This window comes from Pteropus medius, unplaced genomic scaffold (assembly GCF_902729225.1).
Source record: "Pteropus medius unplaced genomic scaffold, Ma_sr-lr_union100, whole genome shotgun sequence".
Taxonomy (NCBI): domain Eukaryota; kingdom Metazoa; phylum Chordata; class Mammalia; order Chiroptera; family Pteropodidae; genus Pteropus; species Pteropus medius.
The window spans coordinates 368,023-382,888 of NW_024347790.1; the positions used below are offsets into that span (position 1 = coordinate 368,023).

General features: G+C 46.1%; 1 protein-coding gene across 2 annotated transcripts in view; it reads left to right on the forward strand.

Annotated features, from left to right (window-relative positions):
- Nucleotides 1-14,866, forward strand: part of CAMK1D (calcium/calmodulin dependent protein kinase ID) — a 351,409-nt gene that overhangs the window by 52,827 nt on the left and 283,716 nt on the right. The gene's annotated exons all lie outside the window — the stretch shown is intronic.

Below are 14,866 nucleotides of genomic sequence, written 5' to 3' on the forward strand. Positions count from 1 at the left end.
ACCCAACCAAAAACCAAAAAAAAAACACCACTGTGTGACCCTTCAGAGCACCTGTCTGACTCGCGAGGAGGCTGGAGTGAACGTGTTCTCTCTGACTCAAGGAGCAGGGACATGGGGACATACACGTCCACGCCTTATAGGCCTCTCGTCCTGCCTGTGTGACTGCATCTGACTTTTCTCCTTCTTTTCTGCTTCCTTGAAAGGATTGCCTAGGAAAGCTGGAGGCGATGGCCATTACCCATCTTTTCCACATTACATTTTAAGATGTACAACCTCCTCACTTCCCACCGAGAATTCGAAGATGTTCTCTGCACGCTCTTGCAGCTCCTGATTGTTTTTCTGCCGTTCTACTACCCTCGATTGTGACTTGTTTTTCAGCCATGTGTTGGGGTCTGGGGAGTCAGGTCACAGCTGGAAAAAGGCAGCCAAGAAGGCTCAGCTGCATCTCCTTAGTCAGAGCTGGCTGTGGCGACCCTTAGGGTCTGGCATTAGACATCGGGAAGGGGGATTTGGGGTAAATCTGAGAGACAGTGGTTTCTAGATTCTTCAGGCTTTGGGGGAACAGTGGGGATGCTTCTCTCAGAGATCGGGAGCAATTTCTTCACCTTTGGTGATGGAGAGAGAGACAGAGAGAGAGAGAGACAGAGACAGGGACAGAGAGAGAGATGGAGAGAGCGAGCGAGAGATACAGACAGGAACACAGAGAGAGAGAGAGAGAGAGCAGGCTGTGTGCTCCCGTGGTGGCCTGGAACTTGCCCGTGGAAGACAGGGGGGAAGCAGCCCCAGAGCGTTTTGCAGTCCAGTGAGGCCGCGACTGTGAAGTCCCCTCCCATCAGCCCTCCTTCATTTTCTGGCAGTTTCATGGGTGACTCCGGGGTCATTTGTGTGCTGTTTGTGTTTGTGTGTCTCTGGCAGGTCCAGCTGGGGGGTTGCAGCCAGGTTCGAAGCCCTTTGCTTTTCTTCTAAAATGTAAGCAAACGAACGAATGAATGAATGAATGGTGTCAGGGCGCCCGTCCTGCCTCTGCTGCTGGAGATGTCAGGGTCGCTTGCTCCCTGAAGACTCCCCACCTTCCAGCTTCACGGTTTCCTTGTCACCCGTGCTCTACTCCAGTTGGGATCATGCTTAGCACCCTTCAAAGCCCGGCTTTCAGCCAGCTGCTCCTAAGATGGCGACACATCGGCGATGGAACCTCCATGGAAAGGGTCTTATACGAGGTCCACAGAATTAAAGTAACCGCAAATCTTACGTAGCGATCGAATCCCTGGACTATCCCACCAGGCAACTGAAGAGAACTACGGAGTGTGCCCAGGTGCATTCTGGGCCTGGGGGCAGATGGGACACACATGACATCACATCACCCGGGAAAAACCGACCGCCCACACACCAGGTGCGAGGTCCGATCTCATCTCAGCCATCCTCAGAGTTACCCTCTTTGTGCTGTTCTGTCAGACACTGGGGGTCGGGGCGCGGGGCACGGAGATCCCCGTCTCCTGGAGATCTGCAGATGCTTCTCATCGTCACCCAGTGCCCTTCTGCGGACCACAGGGTTTAATTACCAGCGATTGATGCTCTCCCTTCAGCCCTCATTTCCTGCTCCGGGTGCATGCAATTTTTTTCCTTTCTCAGATTGAAGGGTTCAGTTGTTTTTTATATCTGCTTTTTCAGACAAACTAGTCTAGGCTTTCTTTTCGGTCCTGTCCCCCAATTTTGCTCAGTGCTTTAGTCAACGTAAGGATGAAATAGGGCTGGATAGAACTTCATAGTTCCAGTGCATGGAATGCTTGTTGAAGACTCATTTGATTTGGGGTGGGGGGGGCGGCGCTGGGACCATGTCATTGGTATCTCCCCCAGATATCTCACACGTGGCTATTCAGAAAGCTAGAAGTTGGTGTATATTCGTTGAATGAAAACCACAACAAAGAAGGGAAAACAAGGCCTTGGATTCAGAGCATTTTTGCAGTAACATGTTGTGATGCTTAATTTTATGCGTCACCTTGGCTGGGGTCAGGGGTGCCCAGGTCACTGGTGAAACACTACTTCTGGGTGTTTCTGGCCGAGATTAGATTTGGCTCAGCGGGCGGAGTGAAGAGGGTGGCCCTCTCAGTGTGTGTGGGTGCGATGCAAACGTGGAGGGCCCCAATAGAGCAAAAGGGCTGAGAGGGAGAGTTCGTCCTCTCCCTTCTTGAGCTGGACATCTGTCTGCTCCTCCCCTCGACGGTGAGCTCCTGCTTCTGAGGCCTTCGGATTCTGGGACTCAGGCCGTCAGCCCCCCAGGTTCTCAGGCCTTTGCGCTCAGAGCGAGTCACCTCTGGCTTCCCTGGTTCCCCAGCTTGCAGACGGCAGCATGTGAGACTTCTCGGCCCCCATAACCATGCGAGCCAATTCCTATAACCAGTGTCCTCGTCTGTCTCTATTGGTTTTGTTTCCCTGGAGAGCCCAGACTAATACACAGAGCGACGAGCAGAACAGCTTCATGTTGGCAGCTCTGCGTCTTCCACTGCCATGAGTCGGTCAAGCCTCAGCTCATGAATGCCTGGGCCGAGAATCCCAGTGTGAACGGGGAGGGACTGTCCCGTTAGGCAAGGACTTCGGGCTCCCATGCTTCCTCCTGGCTAAGCGTACTCAGCTCTACAAATGGCGTCTTCCGAAATGTGAACGGTCCCTCACTGCCTTCGTCTAGTGGCGTGAGAAATGTGCCGTTCCTCGTCTACAAGGTGATGAAGGCTTGGGTCCCGAGTATCTATGCTCTGGGAGCTTAGTGGGTCGAAAAAAAATGTGAAGTCCCCATGTTAGGATCCCTAAGACCGCCTCCAAGTTTGATGATCTGCCGGGAGCATTCATAGGACCCGACCTACAGTTATCCTCGTGGCCATGATGTCTTATGGTGACAGGACACAGAGCAAAATCAGCAAAAGGAAAAGGGGTATGGGGCAAGTCCAGGGGAATCTGGGCACAAGCGTCCAAGAGTCCTCTCCTGGTGGAGTCACAAGGCCGTGCTTTATTCCCCCCAGCACCGAGCTGTGTGTGACAGCATGCATGAGATGGTGTCTACCAGAGAAGCTCATTAGTGGCTGGCGTTTTCACCGAGGCTGACCATGTTGGCACCCTCTGCCTGGCACGAACCAAAATTCCAGACTCCCACAAGGAAAGCAGACATTTGGCATAAACCGTCTCCCATTGCAGAAGGCTTCGTAGGCGTGGTTGACCACGAAGGTATGGTGGAGGACTATGTAAGGGTCTTGTTCTGCTTGAACCGTTTTTTCCCTCAGTTCAAGCAGAACAAGACCCTTATATAGTCCTCCACCATAGGGGCAGCCAGCGCCATGAATTTCGGTGACCTTTCCTTAAGTCTGTGGGGTCTGACGTGAGCTGCGGCTGTTCTTCTCATGGTGCCCTTTATAGTCCCAAAGGCCTGAGGTAAAAGATAGTATTTTTGTATATGCCAACAGAGAGACATGCTCTGACTTTTCTAATGCTGTCTTACCTTGAATAACCAGTCCTAAAAGATTTCTCTTCCAAACACTAAAAAAAGAGTCTGTTGGTGTATTTCTCAAATTGTAGTTGGCTGTGCGATGGTCTAGAGTGTGTGGGATCTGGAATCAGACACAGCCCTCGAACACCTTGACTCGTGACTTCTGACAAATTGCTGTACCTTTCCGCATCTCACCTGTAAAGTGGGCGAGCCCTGCAGGAGCTGGGGTATGGCGATATGTGTGTGAGGGGTCCGGCGCTGAGCCTGGAGGAGGGTGCCCAGTAGATGCTGCTGTTGTAGTGATCGGGGGCAGGGGCAGAGCCACATCCGCTCAGAACTGTGAGGCAGGCCGTGGTCCTGGCTAATGTATTCCAGGCTGTTCTTCCCATGAGTTACTGGCCCAGAATTAACTGCTGGCTCTAGGGATAATAGCATTTAACAGGTGGTTGCCTGAAGACTCCGAAAATTTAAGGGCCTAAATGATCAACTCTCCATCCATAATGGAAAAGTTTAAAAATTCCTCGTGATGTTCTTAAACTTATTGTCAGGGTTCTCCAAAAATACAGAAGCAATAGGAGATAGATAGGTAAATAGATAGGTAGGTAGGTAGGTAGGTAAGTAGGTAGGTAGATAGATAGATAGATAGATAGATAGATGGGTAGGTAGATAGATGGGTAGGCAGATAGATGGGCAGGCAGATAGGCAGGTAGGTAGATAGGTAGGTAGGTAGGTAGATAGGTAGATAGGTAGATAGATAGATAGATAGATAGATAGATAGATAGATAGATAGGTAGGTAGGAATTTATTGTAAGGAATTGGTTCACGCAATTCTGGAGGCCAAGAAGTCCCACGATGTGTAGGTGGCCAGGCGGAGCCCCAGGGGAGCCAGTGCTGTGGTCCAGCCAGTGGGCAGGAGAGGGCCAGTGTCCCAGCACCGCGGTCAGGCAGGGAGAGCGAATTCTCTTACCTAGCCTTTTGTCCTCTCGAGGCAGAAACCACATTGACGGCATACATAGTGTATCACTCTTGACTTCGGCGGAGAGCGCCCTCCCAGAATCCACGTTCTCACATGCCAGCGGAGGGCCATCCTCGTCTGCAGGCCTTGGGAGGACAGGAGTCAGGCTTGCTGTGTGACTCTTTCCTGCATCAGGCTTATAGGCTCTGTACCAGGCTTATCACGGAGCGATTCCAGGGCCGAAGTCACCAGCCCTTCGCCCTGAGCGCTAGGCCTCATCCTCCTCGTCTTCGATCACTGGTCGTGGGTCTGTCTTGGAAAAGAATCCTCACTCTGAGCAGCCCTTGGCATCTTTTGCCCACCTCTGGCTCTTTCCTTCACGTTAGATAAGTGGCCTCGATCGTCCTCTGCCCTGATGGAGTCATGGATGTGGCTGTTGTCCCGTCTGAATGGGACAGTGCCTTTCTTAGATGGCATGTTTAGCTTCTAAGAAAAGCTTGGTTCTAAGCACAGATTATTCTATCAGTGAAGGTCCCTGGGCATGTCCTCTGTGTGCGCTCACCTTCCTGTTTGCTGGGACACATTTTCTACTCATTTCCCTGGCCTGGGAGTTAAACACTGCAGTGAAGTTTGCCTGCTACTGCTGACTTCTTACCCAGGAGCCGTGGGTCTACATTCGTGGACATCGCGCTAGGGATGACTAACCTCGAGACTGGAAATCCTCACCACAGCTCCCGAAGCTCGAGGCATCGTGGTAGAGGCGATGGGCTTGTCCTCCATGGCCCCACCTCTGTCCTCCCTGCCTTGCTTGTTTCGTCCGCCACACAATTAACAGTTTGACTTCAGTTAAAAAGCAAATAAGGAAATTTACCCTTGGACACTGAATGCGAACCACACCCTTGTACAGCACTGAATTGCTTTCATCTTCTAGAAAGACAGAATACTTCTGTCGGCTTTCGGTTTTCCGTGGAATTTTCCCGAGACCTTAGCCTTCTGGTGCAGGAGACTTCCCCACCCTGCCCTCCCAGTTATTAAAACGGAGCCCTGCACTCCTCGTGTGTGCGGGAGACCGTCACCTGGGTGGGACAGACGTCAGCCGCTCCACGTCTACCGTGAGCTATTATCCCAAGTCCCAGCGCCTGGCCGTCTGAGGACAGTTGTTCTCTATACAACCAGCTGAAATTATTTTTCTTTTCTGCAGCTCATTTTTGCAGTTATTATGACAGATGCTTTCTGTGGGTAAAAAGCCTACGTGTGTCTCAGAGACCAGAATGGTTGTTTGTTGTGGTTTAATATTTATTGAAAGTGCTTGTCTGGAGGGTGGGGGGAGGCATTTATTGACTGGAGGTCAGGCAGCGAGAGCCACACGTTTTCAGAGTTATTCTGTGACTGTCCATCCCTTTAGACTTGCAGTAAGTTCTGTCACCATTTAGTGTGCTGTGGAGATTAAATCGACACAACCAAAATGCTGTATATTTTATCATCTGCCTTCATTTGAGGGCTTGGTAGTAGTGACAGCTGTGACGACTGTGGATTTTTGCTCTTGCCGTTCACCCCGCTTCCGTCAGCATCGCCGGGGTGAACATCTGTTGCATGAACAGGCTGCACACCTGCACTCCTGAGCAGTTTGCACTTGAACTTGAGGGTCCCAGAGTCCAGAGAGGGCTGGGGACTTAAGTGGTTTCTTTTGCTATGTATTTGATACGAGACAGGCTGAGGAGGTTTCCATTTTTCCTCAACAAAATGGGAAAGAATTTGGTGGCCTGACTTATCTTCCTTTTTAGCAGAAACTTCTCTTTAAATTTGGGGGAAGCCAGAGATGGGGTTCCCCCGGTGGGGGCTTCATTCCTCCCAACACCTCATAAAAGTCAGATGAGCATATAGATTAGTAGTTACACTATAATATTGTAATTGTCTTCACGGAGACTCGAACCATGTGTTGTGCTCATATAGCATGAAAGAGCAGATCTGTCGCTTTTTTTTTTTTATATGCTGTCATTCTTGTTATATTTTAGTCCTTTTGGATACATATTTTATTTGTTTCATTTGCTGCGACAAAAGCCAAACTTTTTTTTCTCCTCAGTCTAAACTTTTTTTTATGTAGTCTACTCAAAGATGGGAACTAATAACCCCCAAGAAGCACTGGATCATAGTTTCAGTAAAATCTCCAGAACGTAGAACGGATTGGAAATAGTACAGAAAGAAATTTTCTTGCACAAAAAAAGGTGGAAAAAAATGGAAATTTGCAATTTAGTTTTAAAGTTATAAAATAATCGTTTTGATGGCATTGAAATGCAGCTGTAATAGTTCTTCAGGTCTTCTTAATGAATTATAATGGACCAAAACTCAATAAAACTTAAATCATAGGCTTAAAGAGTTATTAAAGTTCTTTTTACTAGCAGTGCGCTTCTCTTAAAACTTTGATTTCTCTTAAACATTGTACAAAAACGAAACTCCAGTCTACTCATGTTTTATTTCAGATAGATCGGCGAGCCCTTCCGTTGACATTCACTGTTTTCAGTTTCGCCACTAACCTTGAACATTCACCGTTAGTCCGAGTTTGCATACGTCCGAATCTAACGATATGGCGCTTTTAGGTCGTGAGAGGTTGTTCGTGGAGTGTTTTTCATTTGTTTTGTTTTCTATCAAGGCGAAGATCAAAAAGGAACTTTCAACCACTGTTGAGTATTTTGGGAAAAGTGGAAACCTGCTTCTTCATTTGTTAGGAGAAGCACGTGAGAAGTGAATACTTCTGAGACTGTCCAAAATTCTGCCAGGAGAGGAGGCAGTGGTGGCTGAGTCCAGGCAAAACTGAAGAAGGCAGGGTATTTCTTTGCCTTCTTCCCATCTTATCTCTGCATTTCCTTTACTCTTTCCACTTCTCCTTCCTCACTATTTCTTTCTAATCTTCCCCTTAGGTTCTGAGACGTTTTCTTTTGCTCCTTTTTCCATATTAGCTCATAGCAGTTGAAGGAAACAGTGACACCCCTCTTAGATCTATTTTATTAAGGACTCTGGAAGACAGATCCCAAGAGATTACCCTGCAATAGTGAACTTTTTTCTTGAGTGGGAAGGATATTTATGAGCAGCAAGTGTTCTCAGGGGTTGTCTGGTTAGGACGTTTATTCCGTATTTACAGAACAGAGATGACGGTTGCCCACTGTGCATCAGACACTTTGGTCAAATGTACAGATGGAAAAATGATGTCGCTTGCAATTTGAGGGCACTGCAGTGGCAGGGGAGAGGACAGACAAGCATATAAATTAGTAGTTACAATATAACACTGTAATTGTCTTCAAGGAGACTTGAACCACGTGTTGTGCTCATATAGCGACACATGAAAAGGACCATGGAAACCTCCGTTTCCCTGGTCTCTGAGACTAAATACTGTTTAAATACTGCGTGGCTCGAGTTTGTTTAGACTTAGCTTTGGTTCTGCCATTTTTGTTTTGGCTTCTTTGGCAGGAAGGTTGGGTGTTAGGCTCTTGTTACTTGGCTGGCTTCCATGTTAGTACTGCTGTCACTGACTGTGACATATCTAGCACCAAAGCATGGGTAAGAAAGAGGAACACACGACTGGGCTGCAGAGCAGACTTTCCTTCGAGTATTCAAAGTATCATCGTCTAGTAATGTCAGCACGCATTTTTTAGACAGGGGCCTGTCCCTTGTCTTTCACCATTACAGTCATCACATTTGCACTCTCTGCAATAGAAATAGAAAAGGAAAAGTTTAGAAAAGGAAAAGTAATAGAAAAGGAAAAGTTTCTACACTTTTTAATGTAAAAGTCATAAACCAGCCCTTGACAACTGCAGAAAGTTATATCACTAACTTATTTTTGTTTTTAGTGGAACTTTTAATTGCCTTCCTTATCTTTGTGCCTGACTGTCGTTTTCTGGGACGAAGGTAACTGTTTTGAAAGTCAGTCCAGAGGTGAATGAACGATGTAGTCGCAATAGAGATATAGACATGCTGTCGTCATTTGGTGAATGTCAGATACTAATTTTAACAATAATAAATTTTTAGGAGGAACGAGAAGTTTCCAACTAGTAAAAAGAAGATATTCTGTGTGAGGGACTCTTGTTTTTTTTATGGATACCGCCATTCATTTCTATTGCAAATAGGAAATATGGCTTCTTCGCCCTGTTTATTGCCTTCTGCTTTCAGTCTGCTAATATGTGAAGGACCTCAGGAATTATCGTCATGATACAAGTCCTCTCTCTTCTTATGACATAGACCTTTTACAGTGACCTCCTTGCCAGCAATCACTGAAACCTTTGGAGTTGGAGCTGTTGTTCTAGTTGTTGAATTGGCTTTTAGTCTCCACCTCCCTCTGTGCCTTTAGATGCTACATACTCTGAACCTGACTTTGACTCCCTTTGAGAATTCTGTGGCGTCTTCTAGTATTACATGAGACACCCTTAACTTATTGCTGCTGGGAGTAATTGGATTAATCAGAGGGAAGGGACTCTGACCCAGGACTAGGGGACATTCCAACAGGCACTATCCTCAATTCATCCTCAGGCACTTTGCCTCTTCCAGGATTGTTTATGTGGATCTGATTTTTTTTTTTTTGGTTTTGTGTCTTGTTTTAGCGTTGAAGGTACAACTTTAAAGGAGTAATTTAATCATCAAAGTCATTGTCGGTACTGACAAAGGTATTGGAAGGTTGGCTACATCCTCCTTTATTTCCTGTGGGTGTGTGCGCACGTGCGCATGCGTGTGCGAATGAAGACTTCCCTGCAGAAGCTTGCCCAGACCCCTTAAAGGGAAAGATCGGCAGCGTTCCATCACATCAAGATAAGAGGCTGAGCGGGCAGCCTCAGGCCTCTGCTGCCCCGTGGGCAGCCTCCAGAGAGTTCTCTAGAAGAAGAATTTGCAGGGCTGCCTAGATTTTTTCACCAGGTTTATTCAGAGGAGAGAGTTAAGCAGCATCTCAATGATTTGACTTTTCCATGAGAAACACGAAGTGAAAGATTTTTCCGCCATCAAATATTTTGTTTTGGCCTATGGGGCAGATTTAATCTCTTTTACCTTTTGTTTTTGTTCTTCTGTACTATTTTTAAAGAGAACAATGAAAGAATTATGCCTGGACCATTTCTCCCAGTGAAAAATATCGGGGAAATGGAGTATGTGGAAATGGAGTATGGCCATAAGGAAAACATGTGGCAGTGTCATCCAAAATGCTGACTCTGTCCCTTAGGCCTCTCGGTGGCCTGGTTACCTCATCTATATGATAGTGACAATAATCTCACGAGATGTGCTGACAATGAACCGAGAGCATTCTTGTAAAACACTAGAATAATCCCCGGTACATGGCAAGCAGCTCGTGGTCGTTATTGTAGGATTATACACACATTCTTTTGTTATAATGTTATAATGTGCCGAGGTTTCAGAAACTCAGAACAAGTGTCCATGTAGGCCAATGTGAAATGAATTTTGGGCCCTTATTTGGTCCTTTGGATCAGAGAAGGCCAATCTACCAGCTTATTCTTTTCATCAAAGCCTGATTTGTCACACTCATTTGGAGCTTGTAGAGTCCAAAGGTAGCAGGGCCCAGATGGCCTCTGAGAGGCTGCATCACCTTGAGTAGCTGCTCTGGTGTTGAGAGTATAAAACACTGGAGGATGATGCATGACTTTTAAGCAGCTCCACCACTAACAGCTGTGTATACCTTGGTCAGGCCATGCATTCATTCATTCATTCATTCACCTCACTCCATTTGAAAAAATGCTAAAGTATTTTAAAGTAAATTTAAGATATCTTATTGCAGCATTATTCACAATAGCCAAGATATGGAAACAACCTAAGTGCCCATCAACAGACGAATGGATAAAGAAGATGTGGTGTGTACATATACATGATGAAATATTATTCAGCCACAAGAAAGAAGGAAATCTGCCATTTGTGACAACATGGATGGACCCTTGAGGGCGTTACGCTAAGTGAGATAAGTCAGACAGAGAAAGACGAATCCTGTGTGATCTCACTTATATGTGGACTCTAAAAAACCCAAACACATAGAAACAGACAGGAGAGTGATGGTTCTCAGGGGTTCGTGGGGGGAGATGGTAGCCAGAGGGTACAAAGTTTCAATAAGACGAATGCGTTCTGGAGATAGCACGTTCGTTCTGCTGCGTGGTGACTATAGTCAGTAATACTGTGTTGCCTACTTGCAAGTTGCTAGGAGACTTGATCTTAAATGTTCTCATCACAAAAAAGAAATGAGAATTATGTGGCATGAGGGAGGTGTTAGCTGGTGCTATGGTGGTAATTATATTGCAATATGTAAGTGTATTAAATCAACACATGGTACGTCTTAAACTTACACAATGTTGCATGTCAATTATATCTTATTAAAAAACACCTTGACGTTCCACCCCTAATGATACTTAGTATGGATGTCCACTCCCCCCATCCCTCTGAGGAAAGAAGGAAGGAAGGAAGGAAAGAAGAAAGAAAGGAAGGAAGGAAAGAAAGGAACTTACTTATATATCTATATAATACATAAAATTACCTATATATAACATTATCATAACACAATTAATAACTTCCTCTGACATCCTGTTCATATTCAGGTTTCCCAGGTGTGGTCAGGTCCTGTACTGAATTTCCTGTGTGTTACTGCAGTTGCCTCATATGAGGAATGAGGAGGCAGAACTAACTGAATGCTCGCTAAGGCCCACGGAAGCATGCAAGTTTCCTGTCCACCACCTTGAGGCGGGGCTGCTCGGGTTTATCCAGGCCTAGCAGGTTTTGGGGCTTGCGTTTTCTATGCTTTGTGAACGTTCATACTGCCATTTAGAGTTGAAAACGAGGACAGTCCTTTTGATTTTCTTTTGTTAGTTGAGCCTCTGGTGTTTTATTCAAGGAGACTGAATACTGGATCTCTCAGGTTATCTGTCTAAGAAAACTCCCATTGTTCAGAACAAAGGGATGCGAATGTCCTGCTGTGACTGCCTAGGTATACCAGCAGCCACAGGGCACATTCTCACATCCAGCAGGTGCCCCTGTGAGGTCCCTTCCAAGCTTCTTAGTCTTCCCAACCTGCTCCAGGCCACCTTGTTATGCGTGTGAAGAATGAGGCCCTTCCCACCTGAGCTCTGGACCAGCCGAGAAGTAGGCTGAAGGGTCAGATAGATGAACACCAGAATATTAAATTTATCCATGATAAAGCCAAACGAGAGGACTGCAGTGTATGGCCATAAAGGGCTCCCTAATTCTGAACCTCTGGGCCAGGCAGTGCTGGCCCCCTGCAGGCCCCCTCTCCTGGTAGGCAGCGGAGGGGGGCGAAGCAGTAGGTGGGCTTCCAGGGAGGGAGGGAGGAAGAAGGGGCAGCCCTCCCGGTCCTCCTGGCCAGCTCTTCTGGGAGCACCTGCCCTGGGAGGGGTGGGGGAAGAGGGAGGGGACACAGGGAGGCGCAGCCACAGAGAAAGGGACATCAAGGTCCTGGTGGCTCTTTCCCCTTTATAGTTACCTTCCTCTTGGGACCTGGCACTCTGTAGCATCACGGGTGCCTTGTGGCCTCCTCCCCTCTGTCTTAGCTTCATAGACTATTTAGAGGGGTGAGAGAAATAAATTCTGATGATAGTGTCATGCCATAAATATCGTCGTTCAGATGATATGCACTCCTTGCATAGATAAATCTTTAAAAAAAAATTCATCTTCAATATTTTCCCTGACTATGAAGATTCGTTGAATGAATGAATATACCAGTCACTTGTTTGGATTTAGGGGACAGAGACTTGAAGATGGTTGTGAGTGTGTAAAAAGTGCGCAGCATGTGCTGCAGTGTGTGTGTGTGTGTGTGTGTGTGTGTGTGTGTGTGTAGAGTGAGGCAGAGAGGAAAGGGGATGGAGGGCTAAGACTTTCTGGAAGATTTATTACCTAGAGGAATTCTGGGCTCCTCTGAAGGGGTGACCATGCCCGGAGTGCCCGGAAGTCGCTCCACTGGCTGACAGACCCTCTGCCCCCTGGGTCCCAGGACCTGGAGCAAAGATGCTGGGGTCTTGAAGCAGTGTTTCTTTTGGGAGCCTCCTCTTTTCCGAAGTGACCAGTAGTCCTGTTATCAAGGGAGAGGACTGGGGTGAGCCATCTGGGTCCCTTGAAGAAGTAGGGACGCAGCAACCAGGGGCACTGGGCGGGCAGCGTTTGCCGGTCCCTTACAAAGTGTAGAGACTGTGCTTTGACTTTCCGCGTGTTCCGCCGAGAGCAGAGGGTAGAGCAGGACAGCGGCTTCTCTTCAAATTAGTGGAGCAAAAGATTGCATTTCATATGTATTTTTTGGCATTTGTGGTGATCACCCTTCTACTTTCTGTCCATGAAATTTGCTAACTCCAGGTGCCTCATATAAGCGGAATCATACAGTATTTGTTCTTTTGTGACCGGCTTATTTCACTTAGCATAATGTCTTCAAAGTTCATCCATATCGTAGCCTGTGTCAGAATTTCTTCCTTTTTAAAAACTAAATAATATTCCATTGTATGACTGTACCACATTTTGTTAATCCATTCATACATCCGTGGGCATTTGGGCTTCCGCTTTTGGCTGTTGTGAATAATGTTGATGTGAAAATAGGTGTACACATATCTGTTTGCATTACACCTTTTTAAAGTAAACTTTTTATTGAAATATATGCATTACAGTTTTGGTGACTACAACACATTTCACTTCACTTCACGTCAATGTGGTGACTCCCATTGAACCTGAATTTGTTACCTAAAACCCTTAAAGTTTTAAATGCGACCATTATGACAGATTTTATCATTGAGCCTTGCCTATTTTGTGCCGAGAGTTGTTCAATTTTGTGCACCTCCGTGTACATTTCATCTTGTTGGATCCCGCTCACTAAACCAGCACGTCAAGACCTTTTGGAAATCTCAGTCTTTCATCCGATTTCATTTCGAGTCATCTACAAACACGCTTATCGTGTCTTCTCTATCTCTGCACACGTCTCCAAGAACTGTGGGTGTCATTGCAGAGCTCCCTGCCGGCCAGCTTCCTTCTTTGGGTCTTTCATGTATCTACACAACTTTCCTCACCTCCAGTGACAGTCTTCACTTCGTTCCTAGGACATCATAAGGGAACTTGTCGTTTTGTGACAGGTGTGTCTGCCTATTTCCACGTCATCACAGTCTACAAACCCGATGAAAGCTGAACTAAGCCAGGTAGGTCAAGCACACTCTTAAGTTTTTTTTTTGCTCAGGAATGGTAGAGCCACCAAAAAGGTGGAGGCGAGTAGGGGTTAGCTGTTCTGCCGCAGCCTCGCTCCCAGATTATCATGAAGGCGCGTTTCAGACCAAATGCAGCAGCAGACACGTGTTAAAGAAACGTGTGTTAGTAACCAGGCAGACTCCAGGTCATGTGTTCTCTTCTGCCACTTGAAGCCCCAGCTCTGTGCCCCTTAGGTGCTGTGACCACCACTTGGGACGGAAGCTTCCCTTAAGGTAAATTTGCCAATCTTCCCAAAGCAGGATTCCATTGTCCTTTTGATAGGCATCAGGCAGCCAGAATGTTTACAAATGAATGGCTGGACCTTTTTTGGGACTGAATCTAAGGTACAGGCTACGGGCCTTGTTGGATGGATTCTTAGACCCCATCTATTCAAGGATAGGGAGTATCTAAGATATTTTACCCTATTATTAACACTTACCATGTTAATTAACAAACCCCTAATTTCATCAAGGAAAAACCATTTCTGACGTTCATCTTGCCAGTTAGCAAAGGAGCTAGTATTACTCAGACCTAAGAAGTAGAAGTGCTTCTAGTTCCCATTCTGGAGTAAGAATTTCTTGGATAGAAAGTGAGCTGACCAGCTCAGCACGTTGAGATACAACTTACTTATAAAGTTCACAGTCTTACTGTTTTATAACCCATGTAATGAGGAGTCAGTTCTCACTTTTAATTTTTTGGTACACCGAGGTCAAGATGTAGATCATTTCCAGTCACTCCTTCCCAGTCAAAACACCCCCTACCAAAAGTAATCACGATTCTGGCCTCGAGAATTACTGTAGATTAGTTTTGCCTGGTGCGAATCTCCATAAGTGGAATCATCCTTACGTTTCCCTTGATTCATTCATGTTGCCGCGTGTATCAATTGTTCTTTTTTTTTTTTTTTTGCATTATTGTGTAGTATTCCATTACGTGAAATTTAGATACCCATTTTACAGTGGTTGGATGTTTGATTGTTTCCAGTTTGGGGCTATCGTGAATAAAGCAGCTGAAAACATTCTTGTGCGTGTCTTTGGTGGATGGAGTATAAGTTCTTGATGAGGGTAACTGTTCCTAGAATTGAAGTTGACATTCACCAGCACATATTGGCCATGCCAAACGGTTTTTAAGTAATTTGAAGGTGTTATGTAAAACTATGCATCAAAGAATGGATTTAGTCTAGTATGGCTTATACTTAGCAAATCTACACTGATGCAAAGGCACATGAT